The sequence below is a fragment of the Triticum dicoccoides genome, chromosome 6B, assembly GCF_002162155.2.
Source record: "Triticum dicoccoides isolate Atlit2015 ecotype Zavitan chromosome 6B, WEW_v2.0, whole genome shotgun sequence".
In the NCBI taxonomy this organism is placed as follows: domain Eukaryota; kingdom Viridiplantae; phylum Streptophyta; class Magnoliopsida; order Poales; family Poaceae; genus Triticum; species Triticum dicoccoides.
Window position 1 is genome coordinate 225,366,855 of NC_041391.1, and position 16,416 is coordinate 225,383,270.

Consider the following 16,416-nt stretch of genomic DNA (forward strand, 5'->3'; position numbering starts at 1 on the left):
TTCTTCTCTGTATAAGTGTACAGGTACGTGCACGTGCGTGCTGGAGGAAGGAGGAGAGCCGAGCTGCCAGCTCGCTCACTCGGCTGGGCCGCTGACCTGGTGGCTGGACACTTAGTAAGAAGAAAAAATAAATAGAGAAGAGATGGCCCAGTGCATACATGAATGTGTGTGACCAATTTTGGTGCATACATGCAATATGCCAACAGTGGCTAGGCTAGGATGCACGTATTGGTTGAAGGACCAATAAAGAAAGAGAAATGAAAGGAGAGAGAAGAAAAGAAAATCCATATAATATAATTGATTTCTTTTATTAGGATTGCTACAAGAGGAAGAGAAGCAAACACAACTTAAAAGTCTTCAAGAATACAAGAAATCAAAGTAACAAAATAAGCAAGAAGAATTTAAATGAAATACTACGAACGAATAAATCGACTCAGAATATTACGGAAAATATTTTCCACCTGACATGTGCTAAACTAATTCCAGACAACTTGGTATTAATTTGAGCAATCTCCAAAATATATAATTAAAGATTACGTTGCAACATCCCTTGGGTACGAAAAAAAATTGAACTCTCGAAAAAATCAGGATGTTACATTAATGTACGAACATTATCGACAAATGGAAATGTAATGAAGAAAAGGATGGCAATATATCATTCAAATATATGATGCCTGGTTAAACAGGATGGCATTGCACATTTTACATATATTATGGCTGGCTAAAAGACATGATACTGCATAATTCCCATACATGATATAGAAACTAAACAGGTGGCATTACAGAATATGTTTAAACTAAGCAGATGACATATATGATGTCAAAAGTAGGCACTGCAAGGCAACATATGCATGATATGACTAACATCATCATGCCAAGGTAGAGCAAATACCTTGGGGGGTAAATAGGAGTGGCCAGCGGCGTCTGAATCCGCCTCAGAACAGATATCTTCCTCTGGATTACAATCTGGAGAGGGTGAGGAGGGTTTGCCATTGAACCCACCATGGAGCGATGTTGCATGACATTGTATTACCGCGCAAAACTCTTCTCTTTTTCTCTACATGTTCAGCATGACTGTTTACAATATCTGACATGCATACAGAAAAATATGGTGAGATTATGTTAGGAGAGCATGCAGAAATTTAGAGTGATGGTAACAACCAGTGGATGGATCCAAAAATAATGATAGCAGGCTGATGATTGCTTGAATTTAATAAAAAGACAGATTATGATTGCTTTAATATTTGTTTCCCACCCAATATGAACACATAGGCATACCCTAGGTGGACCAGATATTAGACAATCATACTATTCATTGCTGCCTCGATATGTGCCCCACAACTAATTTAGAACTCAAGTTTGAACATTAATTTAGACCTGACTTGGAGTCCAAGAGGTGAAAAGGACGATAAAGTAGCAGGTAATTTTAAGTAATGCATAACATAAGCAGAAACAAAAGAGTGTGACCTCTCTTGTGGACCCGTGTACTCCTCAGGTTCATCTGCTGAGTCGATGATGGTGATGCCGTTGCGGTGGGTGCCGGCGGCAGGGAAGGAGATCTGAGGCGGCGAAAGACGGTCAGGAGTCGTGATGCCTGGTTTGGTGGATTCTTCTGTCAATGGAGCAGCTCAGGTGAGGTGGACGACGTCACGGCAGGAGCAGGACAAACCACACAAAGTTCCCTTCGACACCTACCTGTACCTGAAGTAATTCTGTCAGGGCTCATTTGGCTTGCATGATTCTAAAAACGCGGGGATAGGAGAAACACCGGAATAGGATACGAATGCACATGGTAAACCAAGGTAGTCAGAATCCCGACTCGACTGCTAGAATCCTACGGCTTCACGACCCTACGGAAGAAGGTCGATCCAAATCCCCTATGATTCCGGATCAGGTAGAATTCATGTTGACTCGCGATCCTAATCATAGAATCCTATACAATCCCAACTATGCTATGGACTATGTCCGATTCTCCTAATTTATCTAAACAGTTTGTTTAGTTTTAGTAGAATAGTATGCCATCATCCAAACCCCTTTTCAGATACCTCATGGACCTTTATTCCCCTACCAAGCCCAAACGCCCAGCCCCGACACCTTTGATCTAGCTCTCAGAAACCCTAGATCAAAATTGAGGATTAGGCTTGTCAACAGATGGAATTGGCGTGAAAAGGAGGATGCTTCAAGATTGATCGGAGAAGGAGAGCAATACCCTTCAAGGTTTAGCACTGCAGGTCAGATAGACAAGTGATCGACTATTCACACACTCTAAAAAGAACCTAAGTAAATTTCGTGCATTGAAGGTTTAAATGTTCTATATATTTCCCTCTCATATATGTTCCATACATGTGAGCTAGATGGTAGGTTAGCCATAAAAAGAAGTGGAATACAACTAGCATTTATATGAACGTTCTTTGCTCCATATTTAGTGTCAAAACTCTATAGAACCCATACAAATTTCTTGTGCGCATACAAAATATCTTATTTGAGTAAATCTAGTAGAATCCTCGATTCCACGACTCGATCTTACGACTCGATTATGTATGAGTAAAATCGATCCAACTCCGGATCCCGACTCTGACTTCCTTGTGGTAAACAGAGCATTTGTAAACACATGATTTCTGTCAACTTGGGTGTTTGGTTTACAGGAATTGGAAGAGCAGAGGAATGCAAAGAAACATGGACAAAACAAAGTGAAACCATATGAAAGCGAATATAGTTGAATGTTATTCTTCCACTAATGCACTTGGTCTTGTTTTCATGCATAGGATTTTGAAAAGTAGGTCCAGGTGGATGTTTTGCTTCATTCCTTTCAACAAAATGCATGAATAATTGAATAGTAGATTGCCATTGGAAAATTTCCTATTGCTATGTTTTTCTGTTGAACCAAAATAGCCCTAATGGATCAACTTGAATGTATAGTAATAAGTGATGCAACAAGTGTACAACCTCTTTGCCGTAGCTGTGTCGACCTCAGCATCATTGGGTTTGTCGCTTAAGCAGTTGAGGCAGAGGTGGATGTCGGAGGTGTGGAGGAAGATCTGAGGAATCTATAGACGGCGTCCAGGGCACTGCTCTATTGTGATGGATCATTCTGTCGTTGGAGCAGCTCCGGTGAGCCGTAAGACGTCAAGGTTGAAGCAGCACAAGACAGACATCATCAATCTCAAGTGGAATTCTAATAGCATCTCCAATAGATGATGTAAAATATATGTAAAATTTACATCACCAAAAACCACCTGACTACAACGGATGAGGTAAAAACTGTTGACTCTGAACTTAACTGTCGAAACTAAAATTTATTGTGGAATCTGAATGTTAGTGTCGAAACTGAAAGCAATGGTAGCAGAGAGGCACTTGACATGTAGTTCAGGGAGGGCCTGCAGTTCATCTTCAACCTGCACCCCCTGAGCCGCCAGCCACCATCGGCCGAACCGCCGGCCCTAGCGCTGCCTCGCCGCCCCGAAACAACTCCCCACCGCCGATCCGTCGCCGCCCCGGCCAGCCCTCTAGGCCACCCGTCCCCACCCTAAACCCTAAGATAGATAGTGGGGTACCTCTCCGGCGAGCCCCCGTCCCCTCTGCGGGTGGTTCTTCCTTAACTCCGGCGAGCCCCCCCACCCCCTGAAAATCGACTGACCCAAAAGTCGATTCAGTCGACTGAAGTGCAGCTAAATAGGAGCAATGCAGCAGCAGGAGCGAGGGGGAGAGCAGCAACAGCAGCGCGAGCGAGCGAGAGTCGGAGCAGCAGCAGCTGGGCGAGCAAGAGCCAGAGCAGCAGTCGCAGCAACGCGAGCGAGCGAGAGCCGGAGCAGCAGCAGCAGATCCGGCTGGTAAGGACACCGCTGCCGAAGGGGCCTCGCACTGTGGGAGAGCCGCCGTGGAGATGTTGCCCGCGGCGCCGGCTTCAAGGTAGCCGCTCCATGGGGGTGTGGGATGGAGCACCGTCAGCGCCGGGAGGTCGAGTTAAGGAGAAGGTGCAATGCGATGAGTGTACAACCTCTTTGGTGGCGTCAAGTAGGCCTCGGCTTCGTCCTAGGAGTTGGTGAGGATGTTGCGGTTCCGGTGGAGCAGGTGAAGGCGGCACTATGGGGATGGAGCAGCTGCGATAGACGAGGCGATCATCGGAGCAGCTCCTTGGAGGTGGAGGACGGGGCGGCTGTCGGTGTCAAAACCGGCGGATCTCGGGTAGGGGTCCCGAACTGTGCGACTAAGGCTAATGGTAACAGGAGGCAGGGGACACGATGTTTACCCAGGTTCAGGCCCTCTCGATGGAGGTAATACCCTACTTCCTGCTTGATTGACCTTGATGATATGAGTATGACAAGAGTTGATCTACCATGAGATCGTAGAGGCTAAACCCTAGAAGCTAGCCTATGATTATGATTGTTGTTGTCCTACGGACTAAACCCTCCGGTTTATATAGACACCAGAGGGGGCTAGGGTTACACAGAGTCGGTTACAGAGAAGGGAATCTACATATCTGAATTGCCAAGCTTGCCTTCCATGCAAAGGAGAGTCCCACCCAGACACGGGATGGAGTCTTCAATCTTGTATCTTCATAGTCCAACAGTCCAGCGTAAGCATATAGTCTGGCTATCCGAGGACCCCCTAATCCGGGACTCCCTCAGTAGCCCCCGAACCAGGCTTCAATGATGATGAGTCCGGCGCGCAGATTGTCTTCGGAATTGCAAGGCGGGTTCCTTCTTCGAATTCTCCAGATTACCTATTGTGACGTGCAGTGTCCGGCTTCCCATTTAATGTTGCACTCATCGGCTTCTATACCTCAATAATGTCAGTCTCCACATGTCGAGCGAATGCGAGAAGCGGGGCATTTTTAGACTTGCCACCCTGACCATAAAATAAATCGTCTATTAAAGAGACGGGGATCCTCATATCCAAATCACACCATCTTCCCCAAGCAAGGATCCATCAGAACGCGCCCGAAAAAACCATCCCATCATGGACGGCCACCGCAACTCCTCCTCTTGCTCACATAGCACCAAGCCAGGCGACTGGGAGAAGTGTACCATACCCCCGGTCAATTGGTGGGGTTGCAGACCCAGGGGTTTGTTCCGCCCACATATCTTGTCCCTGTTCAAGCTGGATTAGCCACCTATGCTGGCGGGGAGCAAGCGGAAAGTTATCCCAACCCATCCAGGGAGAGCGAGTGTGCCTTGTCCCCTACTTGCTGAGGGGCATCGGATTTCCAATCCATCCGTTCCTCCACGGGCTCCTAGAGTATTACGGCCTCCAGCTGCACAATTTCACCCCTGCATCCATCCTACACATCGCAGGTTATGTCACCTTTTGTGAGTTATTTCTGGGTTGCGAAGCTCATTTCAAGCTATGGAAGAGGATGTTCTGCCTCGTCCCTCGCAATCAGGAGGGATCGATATTCCAAGTGGGCAGAGCCGAAATATGGCACATCGCCGGGACCAGATACCTGTCCGGCACTCCGAAGAAGACATCCGAAGATTGGCCTTCCAAGTGGTTTTACGTAGAGGACGTCTCCCTTCCTGACCCTATCCGGACGGGTCTTCCTGAGTTCACAAATGCCCCATTGAAGAAACACCGTAGTTGGCGTCCTCGGAGCCCCAAGGAGGAAGATAGCAGAGAGGTCCTTCAGTTGATGGGCAGGATAAAAACACTTGCCAAATCTGGATTGACAATAATCAAAGTTATGTCAATATGCATAATGCGGGGGGTGCAGCCACTCCAGTATCAGGGACGTCCCATGTGGCACTTCAATGGAGAAGACGATGCCACCCGCTACGGTCGAAAAGTTCCGGACACCGCCACCGCTCTGGCAAAAATATTTTCCGATTTATACAAATGAGAATAAGAGGAGCTCATCCGCATTAAGCCACGGGATGGATTTTCCATGTACAACCCCCCTAGCTGGGTGAGTTGCTTATCTTTTACTCAACTCTATTCGTTCCCGCAGTCCTTCTTCACAAATATTTACCTTGCTAGTCCATAACAGGAACTGCAGAAAGCCATGAGGGAGGTACACAGCCCGCCTCCACAGCCGGAGGATCACGACCGAACCCTTGACCCCGGACTCGAAGAAGATCCGGACATATTTGTGGAGTTTGACGGCAAGGCGTTTTACCAGGCGAGCTGCAATGGCACTTTGGTGGCCATCATCGCCGATTATCCTGGTCTCCTCCTGTCATCATGTGTAAGTAAACATGAGACTTACCCTTCAAAAAGGATTCCTTCTTTACGCCTTACCCCCCGCACATGCGTTGCGCTTTATAGGGAAGGCCATCGGGGCGCCGTATCGAACCCACGGTGACTCACCAACAAGGGGCGCCCCAGCCGGGTAGGCTTAAAAGGAAAGCAAATAGGACCGAGCCGCCATCGAAGAGGTATGATTTGAAACATGCTACGTGATTGTCATCTTTAAAATATAACAATGTCCACCGTGTCTTGGCAGAAAGAGTATCCGTCGGACTGTAGGATCCTGCCTGTCATGCCTCTACCAGCCGGACTCCAGAACCAACCTCGAGGGTGGAGGCTGACGTGGGGATGACACCGGACGGTCCTCCTATGGAGGATGCGGATAGAATATCCACTACAAATTCCGAAGTGGAGAGTGCTATGAATCACATCGGCGTCGGCGGGCCGCACTCTGCGACCCTAACTTCTCCAAAGAGGCGTTCAATGCCTTCAACTCGGGAGACGCGTACATCCGAGCTGCTCAAGATGGGGTTGCTAGTGCCACATACCAGTATTTAAAAGATATACGGGTAAGCAAAATCTGATAATTATGTATATCAGTAGCCCCTAAGACTTGAAACAGTTGACACAATTGATTTAAGGATCATTGTATCAATAGGTTCTTACAGAGAAGAACACCCATTTGTCTCAAGAGCTGGAGGAGTGTAAAGCCCAGCTAAAGGGCTGCAACTGGCGAAATGGAGGAGTCCAAGAAGGCCTCATCTTGTAACATTTTTCTCGATCAAAAAAGAACGTAATTACGTGCACCATCTGGTGTTCGGCATGTTTGCATATCTAACAATAGATTCCGTAGGCAATCCTGGAGTGAATCCGGAGATCCTACAAGAGGATGAACAACGAGCTCAACGACAACTAGAAGCTGGCGAGCGTGTACTTACACGGGTCAGGCGAGAGAAAAATGATCTCCAGGATGCCAATACCCGGCTAGGCGTGGAAGTGAAAGATGTCCGGGCCCAGCTTGCAGACTCCATGAAGGAGAACAGGAGGCTTCAACGCGGCATTTTTAGTATATGCTCAAATGAACCTTTATATAGTTCGGCGAAGAAACAGGCTAACATAGTTATGTCTGTAGGTATACTGACTGGTCGTCCCGAAGAGGAGATGCCCGGATCCGTAGGCGACCTACTGCAAGAGCTTGCACAGCTGCACGAACAAGTTTGGCAGGAGATGCAGGGTGTTGCCAAGGCCTTATGGCCATCTGCCGCCCTGCCAGGAAGCGTGGGCGAGCTTGTTCAGTTGCTCAAGGGAGCGTTGCAGCATTCCCGATTGTGGAAGATATCTGCCTGTCGACAAGGTGCGAGGGAAGCTTGGGCCATGGTGAAAACACGGTACAGCAAGCTTGATCCAAATCACATGGCCCTGGTCGGACCCGTAGGGCCAGATGGGAAAGAGATTCCCGTAAGTCTGGTATACGACAGAGTAGGGTTAGCCGCAAAGTATTCCCAACAGGATTGTAGGCTAGACAGCCTGTTGGAGGGCATAGAAGAAGAAGTATGTGGGTCTAAGTGACCATGTACTTTAATTGACATATTTTGTCCCTAGCCGGATTGTAAATCATTTGTCATGGCGGACCTTTTCGCTTCAGCCTCAGGACCCGACAGTCCGGAGTGTTTCCGAATACCCGCTCAGTTATGTAAACCGGGGTATGCATGGAAACCAAGCGTAGGGGTCATAATTGCTTGAACAGACAAGTACCCAACTAGCTATGTTATATTACATGGATAGTAAGAAACATCTTCCAGGGAGAATAGTTCCGTTAAGGCTTCCTTTCACTGGGTACGCATGCATTAATGTGTATGCCCGAACTGCGGGCAGAGATGCGGTATATACGCAACATCTGGGGGTTTGTATTGTAATAGGTAAGAAACATCTTTAGTTCACCGACCAAATATTCCCTTAAGAACGCTAGCTTTCGGCTTCACCCAGTCTAAGGTACACATCCGGAGTACCCGATAGTAACAATCACAGAGGTGCTCCCCTTATGCCCTAGCCGAACTAACGGGAACGTAGGGCATAAACACAGGAGCCAGGCAACCCAGCTTGGCCAAAACTTAAGTCATATCGATGCATATAATGGTGAAGAAAAGGTACATATGGAAAAGCAACACATATACAGTGGGCATGATGCCCGGAAGGTAATTATATTAAGCTTCTGTATAAGAAGCCCCTAGGTATAATGAGCGCGCATACTTGAAGATTTAGCGCGTCCAAAGTGTGTAGTCGAGTCACACTTAAAGCTTTAGAGCTAAAAAGGAAGAAAGAAAGAAAGAAAGAGGATATAATTAAAAAGAAAGGGCGGAGGGAAGGGGACGAACACAGAGTTCGGCGCTATTCGTAGAATCTTCGGAGTTTGGCCACGTTCCATGGGTTCAGCTCGAGTCGATTATCTGATGCAGCACGCAGGCGGTACGCTCCTCTAGTGAGAACTTTATCGATGATGAAGGGACCCTCCCACTTGGGCTTGAGCTTGTCCTTTTTCTTCTTTGGTAGGCGTAGAACGAGTTCGCCAACGTTATAAGTTTTGGCCCGTACTTCTGTGCTTTGATACCTGCGAGCCTGTTGCTGATAGAATGCGGAACGGGCTTTTGCGATGTCGCACTCCTTCTCCAGGGCATATAATCTGTCCTGGTGATCAAGTTCGGCTTCTCTTACTTCGTACATGCGCACAAGAGGTGAGTCATGAATGATATCGCAGGGCAGTACCGCCTCTTTGCCATACACCATGAAGAATGGTGTGTATCCGGTAGTGCGATTTGGCGTGGTCCGCAGCCCCCAGGAGTCAAGCTCCTCGACCCAATACGTGTCTGATTCCTTCAGGGATCGCACTAGTCTAGGTTTGGTGCCGCTCATAATAAGATCATTTGCTTGTTTGACTTGACTGTTCGTTTGGGGGTGATAAACGGAGGCATAATCGAGCTTAATGCCCATGTTGCCGCACCAAGTTTTCACCTCGTCGGCTGTGAATTTGGAGCCATTATCGGTGATGATGCTGTGGGGGACACCGTAACGGTGTACCGCCCCTGATATGAAGTCTATCACTAGTCCGGACTCGGCCGTTTTAACTGATTTGGCCTCTATCCATTTGGTGAATTTATCCACCATGACCAACAGGTATTTTTTCTTATGGCTTCCTCCTTTAAGGGTTCCGACCATATCAAGCCCCCAGATTGCAAAGGGCCAAGTTATGGGATTGTTTGGAGAGCGGTGGGCGGCATATGCCTTTGGTTGGCGAAGAGCTGGCAACCGACGAAATGTGGGACGAGGTCTTGTGTGTCTGCTCGGGCTGTTGGCCAGTAGAAACCTGTACGGAAGGCCTTGCTTACAAGGGCCCGAGCTGCGACGTGATGGTCGCCGAGTCCAGCATGAATTTCGGCCAAAAGCTGCCGCCCTTCCTCTTCAGAGATACATCTTTGAAGTACTCCGGTAGCGCTTTTCTTATAAAGCTCTCCCTCGTGGACCTTGTAGGCTTTAGAGCACCGCACAATGCAACGTGCCTCATTTTGTTCCTCGGGGAGTTCTTGCCTATTCAGGTAGGCTAAGAAGGGTTCGGTCCATGGGGCGATTACAGCCATGATCTAATGGGCCGAAGGTGTTATTTCGGTGGCGGAGCCTCCGATTATGTCAATGTGTTCGGGATCTGGGGTTGTGGTCAGATCCGGACTAGTATTGCCGGTCTCCCCTTGCCACACCATGGATGGCTTGAATAGCCTTTCCAAAAAGATGTTAGGTGGGACGGGGTCACGCTTAGCACCGATGCGCGCAAGGATATCCACCGCTTGATTGTTTTCTCGAACCACATGATGAAATTCAAGCCCCTCGAACCGAGCTGACATTTTTAGGACGACATTATCGTAAGCCGCCATTTTCGGGCCCTTGGCGTCGAAGTCTCCATTTATTTGAGATATTACAAGGTTCGAATCCCCACGCACTTCTAGGCGTTGAATGCCCATGGAGACCACCATCCGAAGACCATGCAACAGAGCCTCGTATTCATCTGCATTTTTGGAGTCTGTGTATAGTATTTGGAGTACATATTGGACTATATCTCCGGTGGGGGATGTCAAGACAACGCCCGCTCCCAGACCAGCCAGCATCTTAGAGCCATCAAAGTGCATGATCCAGTTGGAGTATGCGCCGTACTCTTTAGAGAGCTCGGCTTCTGTCCATTCGGCGACAAAGTCAGCCAGTACCTGCTATTTAATTACTCACCGTGGTTTATATGTAATGTCGAACGGGAGGAGCTCGATGGCCCACTTAGCAATCCGGCCCGTGGCATCGCGGTTATTTATTATATCATTCAGTGGTACTTTGAAGGCCACCATGATTGTGCACTCTTGAAAGTAGTGTCGTAGTTTCCGGGATGCCATGAAGACCGCGTATGCTATCTTTTGATAATGTGGGTACCGTGATTTGCATGGTGTGAGGACAGTGGATACGCAGTATACCAGCTTTTGAAGCGGGAACTTATGCCCGTCCTCCTCTCGTTCGACAACAAGCACTACGCTTACCACCTGGTGTATTGCAGCTATATATAGCAGCATAGGTTTGCCGATGTTCGGCGCGGCCAGGATTGGGTTGGTGGCCAAGAGGGCCTTTATTTCTTCCAGTCATGGCCGCATCCGTCCACTCAAAGTGTTCGGTGCGTCAAAGAAGGCGATAGAGAGGTAGTGCCTTTTTTCCTAATCGGGAGATAAAGCGGCTTAAGGCAGCCATGCATCGAGTTAATTTCTGGATTTGTTTGAGGTCTATTGGGGTAGCCAACTGTGACAAAGCTTGGATTTTAGCAGGGTTTGCTTCAATTCCTCTGTTGGAAACGATGAAGCCCAGAAGCTTTCCGGCGGGGACGCCGAAAACACATTTTTCCGGATTGAACTTAATGTCATATCTTTGGAGGTTATCGAACGTGAGCCTCAAGTCGTCTATTAAAGATTCATCCACATATGCCTCAACTCTTTTGCCGATTTGTTTTTTCAGGCATGTCTGAATCATGCGTTGGTAGGTTGCACTGGCGTTTTTGAGCCCGAAGGGCATGGTGTTGAAACAGAAAGGGCCGTATGGGGTGATGAATGCCGTTGCGACTTGATCGAACTCTGCCATCTTGATTTGATGGTATCCGGAGTATGCGTCGAGGAAGCACAATGAGGTGTATCCTGCAGTAGCGTTGATGATTTGGTCGATGCGGGGAGAGGGAAGGGATCCTTGGGGCAAGCCTTATTGAGGTCCTTAAAATCAACGCATAGGCGCCAGGATTTATTCTTCTTTGGTACCATCACCAGGTTTGCTAGCCAGTCCGGATGTTTTATTTCTCTGATGAATCCGGCTTCAAGTAACTTCACTAGCTCCTCTCCCATAGCTTGCCGTTTAGGCTCTGAAAAGCGTCGTAGTGTCTGTTTGACCGGCTTGTACCCCTTCAGTATGTTGAGGCTATGCTCAGCCAGCCTGCGTGGGATCCCTTGCATATCTGAAGGGTGCCAGGAGAAGATGTCCCAATTCTCACGTAGGAACGCCCAGAGTGCAGCGTCGATTGTTGGGTCCAGTTGTGCCCCAATGGTTGCTGTTTTTGTAGAGTCCGTTGGGTGGACATGGAATTTGACGATTTCGTCCGCTGGCTTGAAAGAGGTGGATTTGGATCGCTTGTCGAGTATCACGTCGTCCCTATCCACTATGGAGCATAATGCAGTTAATTCTTCGGTCGCGAGGGCTTCGGATAGTGCCTCAAGGGCCAGGGCGGCGGTTTTATTTTTGGCATGGAGTGCTATGTCTGGATCACTGGCTAGAGTGATGATTCCGGGCCTGGGCATCTTGAGCTTCATGTACCCGTAATGGGGTATAGCCTGGAAGCTCGCGAATGCGTCTCGCCCTAAAAGGGCGTGGTATCCACTACTGAACGGGGCCACATGGAATGTTATCTCTTCGGACCTGTAATTTTCCGATGTGCCGAATACCACATCGAGGGTGATTTTTCCCGCACATCGTGCCTCCCGACTAGGGATAATACCTCGGAAGGTCGTGCTGCTTTGCTCAATGCGGCTCTTGTCTATTTCCATTTTGTTGAGAGTTTCCTCGTAAATGAGGTTTAATCCGCTCCCGCCGTCCATGAGCACTCTAGTAAGCCGGAAGCCATCCACAATTGGACTAAGGACCAAAGCGGCTAGTGCTCGGACTGTTCGGAATTGAGGTTCGTCACTGGCATTAAAGGTTATAGCCGTGTTGTTCCAGGGACTTATTGCTATGACGTGGCAGACTTCAGCGAGACCGCGGAGTGCTCTCTTGCGCCGGTTAGTCGAGGCGAAAGTCTCGAAGGCTGTCAACAATGTATTGTTGTTTTTTGCACAATGATGCTCTGCGACGTTTTTAATGAGGAGATCCTCACCGCTCTTGGCCACCTGCTGAAGTATCCAACATGCTCTAAGGCTGTGTGTCGGTACAGTATCCGGTGTGGTGTGAATTTTGCATGGCCCGTTGAGCCATCCCTCCAATACGGTTACACGCCCTGTAGTGGGCTTTGATTTCTTTGCGATTGGATCGGGTGACTTGCGAGAGTGCACCATTTTAGTGCGGACGAGGGGTTTAGTGAGAGTCAGAGGATCCCATAATTTTGCCTGGGTTTTCCAGACGCTCTCCATCGCACAGTACTTCTGTACTATGGCGTTAAGAATTCCCTTGTCCGCGCAATTTGTGCAAAAGAATGAAATTGCATATTCCTCGTGATAGTCCTTGACCTTGCTCATTACAAGGAGGAATCTGGCCCAAAAGGGATGTACTGTCTCTTGGGATTGTTGTCTAATGTGGGAAAGATCGCTTGTATCTAGGTGGGTGGGTGGATTTAAGTTTGAACCCCGACCCAATCTGAGACCCAGGGGCAGAGAAACTTCCGAACTTGACAGTTCGGGTTCCGGGACGTTGCCCAATTTTTCTGGCCCGTTGTCCGATTCTAAGTTCAGAGTTTGGGTCATGTCCTCCCGCAAGCGGTATCCGGCTCAGAAATCTCGGGAATCTGAACATAGTTCATCCTCAGAATAGAGGAAGAAACGCTGCATTGCTCCTCCACCACCGCTATTTGATGGGTGACCGGTGGAGAGTTAATCTCTCTTTGGTCGGGTTTAAGCCCAATCCGATCATACTCCGTAGCGACTCCAAGGCGGCGATGCGATCTAGGAGCTTGTTCACAGACGAGAGTTCCATTGGATCCATCCGCTCGGCGTATTTCGAGCCGACGTGGAGGCTGTTTTCGATGACCCGAGAAGTCATCGTCGGCACGGCGGCCGAACGGGCGGTCATGATGAAGCCGCCTAGTCGGAGGGTTTGGCCTAAAGCTAGGGCTCCCCGGGAGGCGATGTTGTCCTTGATAACAAGGCAAGCCATCAAACCTTTTTTTTGACTTCACAGTGGAACTCTCAATGGAAGCACCAATGTCGGTGTCAAAACCGGCGGATCTCGGGTAGGGGGTCCCGAACTGTGCGTCTAAGGCTAATGGTAATAGGAGGCAGGGGACACGATATTTACCCAGGTTCAGGCCCTCTCGATGGAGGTAATACCCTACTTCCTACATGATTGATCTTGATGATATGAGTATTACAAGAGTTGATCTACCACGAGATCGTAGAGGCTAAACCCTAGAAGCTAGCCTATGATTATGATTGTTGTTGTCCTACGGACTAAACCCTCCGGTTTATATAGACACCGAAGGGGGCTAGGGTTACATAGAGTCGGTTACAGAGAAGGGAATATACATATCCAAATTGCCAAGCTTGCCTTCCACGCAAAGGAGAGTCCCACCCGGACACGGGACGAAGTCTTCAATCTTGTATCTTCATAGTCCAACAGTCCGGCATAAGCATATAGTCCAGCTATCGGAGGATCCCCTAATCCAGGACTCCCTCAGCGGCTGAACCTGTGGGACAACGAGATGGACGACGGATCCTCATCAGGGGAGGTGGAAGAGGGACGTCGAGCGGTTCCGGTGGACGACGTCGTCGGGGAAGAGGCTCCGGTTGGGCAGCGGTGAGGTGGTGGACGAAGGAGGGTGGTGTTTCGTGGCTGGAGCGGAGAGGCTATGGCGGCCTGGGATTTCGAATTGCGAAAAGGAGGCGATGGGAGGGGGTGAACCATGACTTAGGGACGCGCTTGTCCAAAATGTAGGGTGTGTTACAAAAGTACCCCCCCACACCGATTTGAACTAGCGGCCCTTTCGGCTCAGGGTTAGAAGGGGGATTTCATGTGTCAGGATTTAGCAGCTGGAGGGAGTTTTCGCGCACGTTGTAATTTCGGGATAGCAAGGCGCGGGTTATGAAGGCGCCAGTTTTGGGAGCCCGATATCTGAATTTTCGAGATATAACAAGGCGCGGGTCGAGTTTTAGGGATAAGCCTAACGTGTAATATTGTACTTGTATGTACCAAATCAATTCGCACTTCCCTCAACCAAAAAGAAAATGGAAAAAATAAAACTATTCACACCACACAAAGAGAGAGTCTTGCCCCATTTTACTATACAAATGCTATTCAAAGCTACTCCCTCCTTCCATCTAAATATGCCTAATGCGTTTTTTGATGCTAACTTTGACCAAATATTAGAGCAATAATATATGACATGCAACTTACACAAAGCACACCGTTAAATTCGTGTGTGAAAGGAACTTTCAATGATATAATTTTCACATTGTGCATGTCATGTACTATTAATCTTGTCAATAGTCAAAGGTGGTCTTAAAAAATGCATTATGCCCTATATAGATAGATGGAAGGAGGGAGTATGAATCCATGTTATGTCCAATTAAATTTTTTCGCTTGCTGCCTAATGCATGTAACCTACTCATACCAACATTGTAGTGCATTCCAAATGTCTATACTACCGCTGCAATTCGAACTGAATTTGAGTTCGTTTCTCTATTTCAATAAGAATCTACAATCATGATTGTTGCCAACTTCAACCATCATTTGTGTTTTACCTTAATAACACACCACATGATTACTATAGAGATAGATATGAACTATGTGTACTACATGAACTCGAATTCTATTTCTTGAATACACTTGATGTTGATTCCAAATAATAGTACATTTGATGTACTAACTATATATTCATAATCTAAACCATGTTCCATACGTACATCGTGTTTATCACACAAAGTATAGTGCCCCGCCCCCTACATTATGACAAGTATTTAGACCTGAGCTGCAAAAGCTACACATTAGCCCAAATTATAATCAATGTTCTACATTATGATATCTTCTTCAAGTATCCGTATCCACGTTTTTATAATGAATTATGATCTTTGCTGGTGTTTTACACCTTCACGATCCTCTTCTATTTGTAGCTAGCTAGCGCTAACTTCCTATCATGCATGCACACGCCCGCCCCCCTCTCACCCACCCTTAGCGTCCCCTCCATCACGCACGTTCGTTATTTCTCTTTAGGTCATCCACCCGCGATGTGTGTAGGCCCCTGGCTCCTTCTTTCCGGCACACACTAGTCGATATACCTCTCTAGCCAAGTGTGCCTACCACAAACACATATATACTTCCCCTCTTCTCTTCTCTCCGTCCATGCCCCCCTATGTCCAATACGGTTCCGCGTAGGTGCACACTCCCGCCCCTCTTTTCATTGATCTCATACTCGCACACTCCTCCCCCTCGACATGGTAGGCCTCTCGCACCACCTCCTAGCCACACCCCTCTCCTCCTGTCTGTCTCTCCGGACCTTATTTGCTTCTAACACATGCAGGCGTGTATACGTACTGATCTCCCTACATATAGCCAGGTCAACTATAATTCGTTTTCCCCACGCACCGATACACTTACCTTGCTAGTTATGTCTCTCCCTTTCTCGGACACACGACGGTTGATCTTCCTATGTAGTTACGTATGCGTACCACAACCATATCGTCTCCCCTCATCATCCTTGCATACCTCCCTACACGTCTCTCACACGCACGTGCATAGACAGACAGACATCCCCCGCCCTCTCTTATTGATACTGCACTCGTACCCTCCGTCTGTATAGCAGGCCTCTCCCACCATTTGTGAGACACCACTCCACCACCAACCCTCCGATGCTCTACCTTTGTCTTTCTCCCAACCTTATTCCTCTGCTACACATATCCATGGATGCCGATCGATCTCCCTCAATACATAGCTAGGTCTCTCTCCTTCCCCCACACATATACTAGTCGA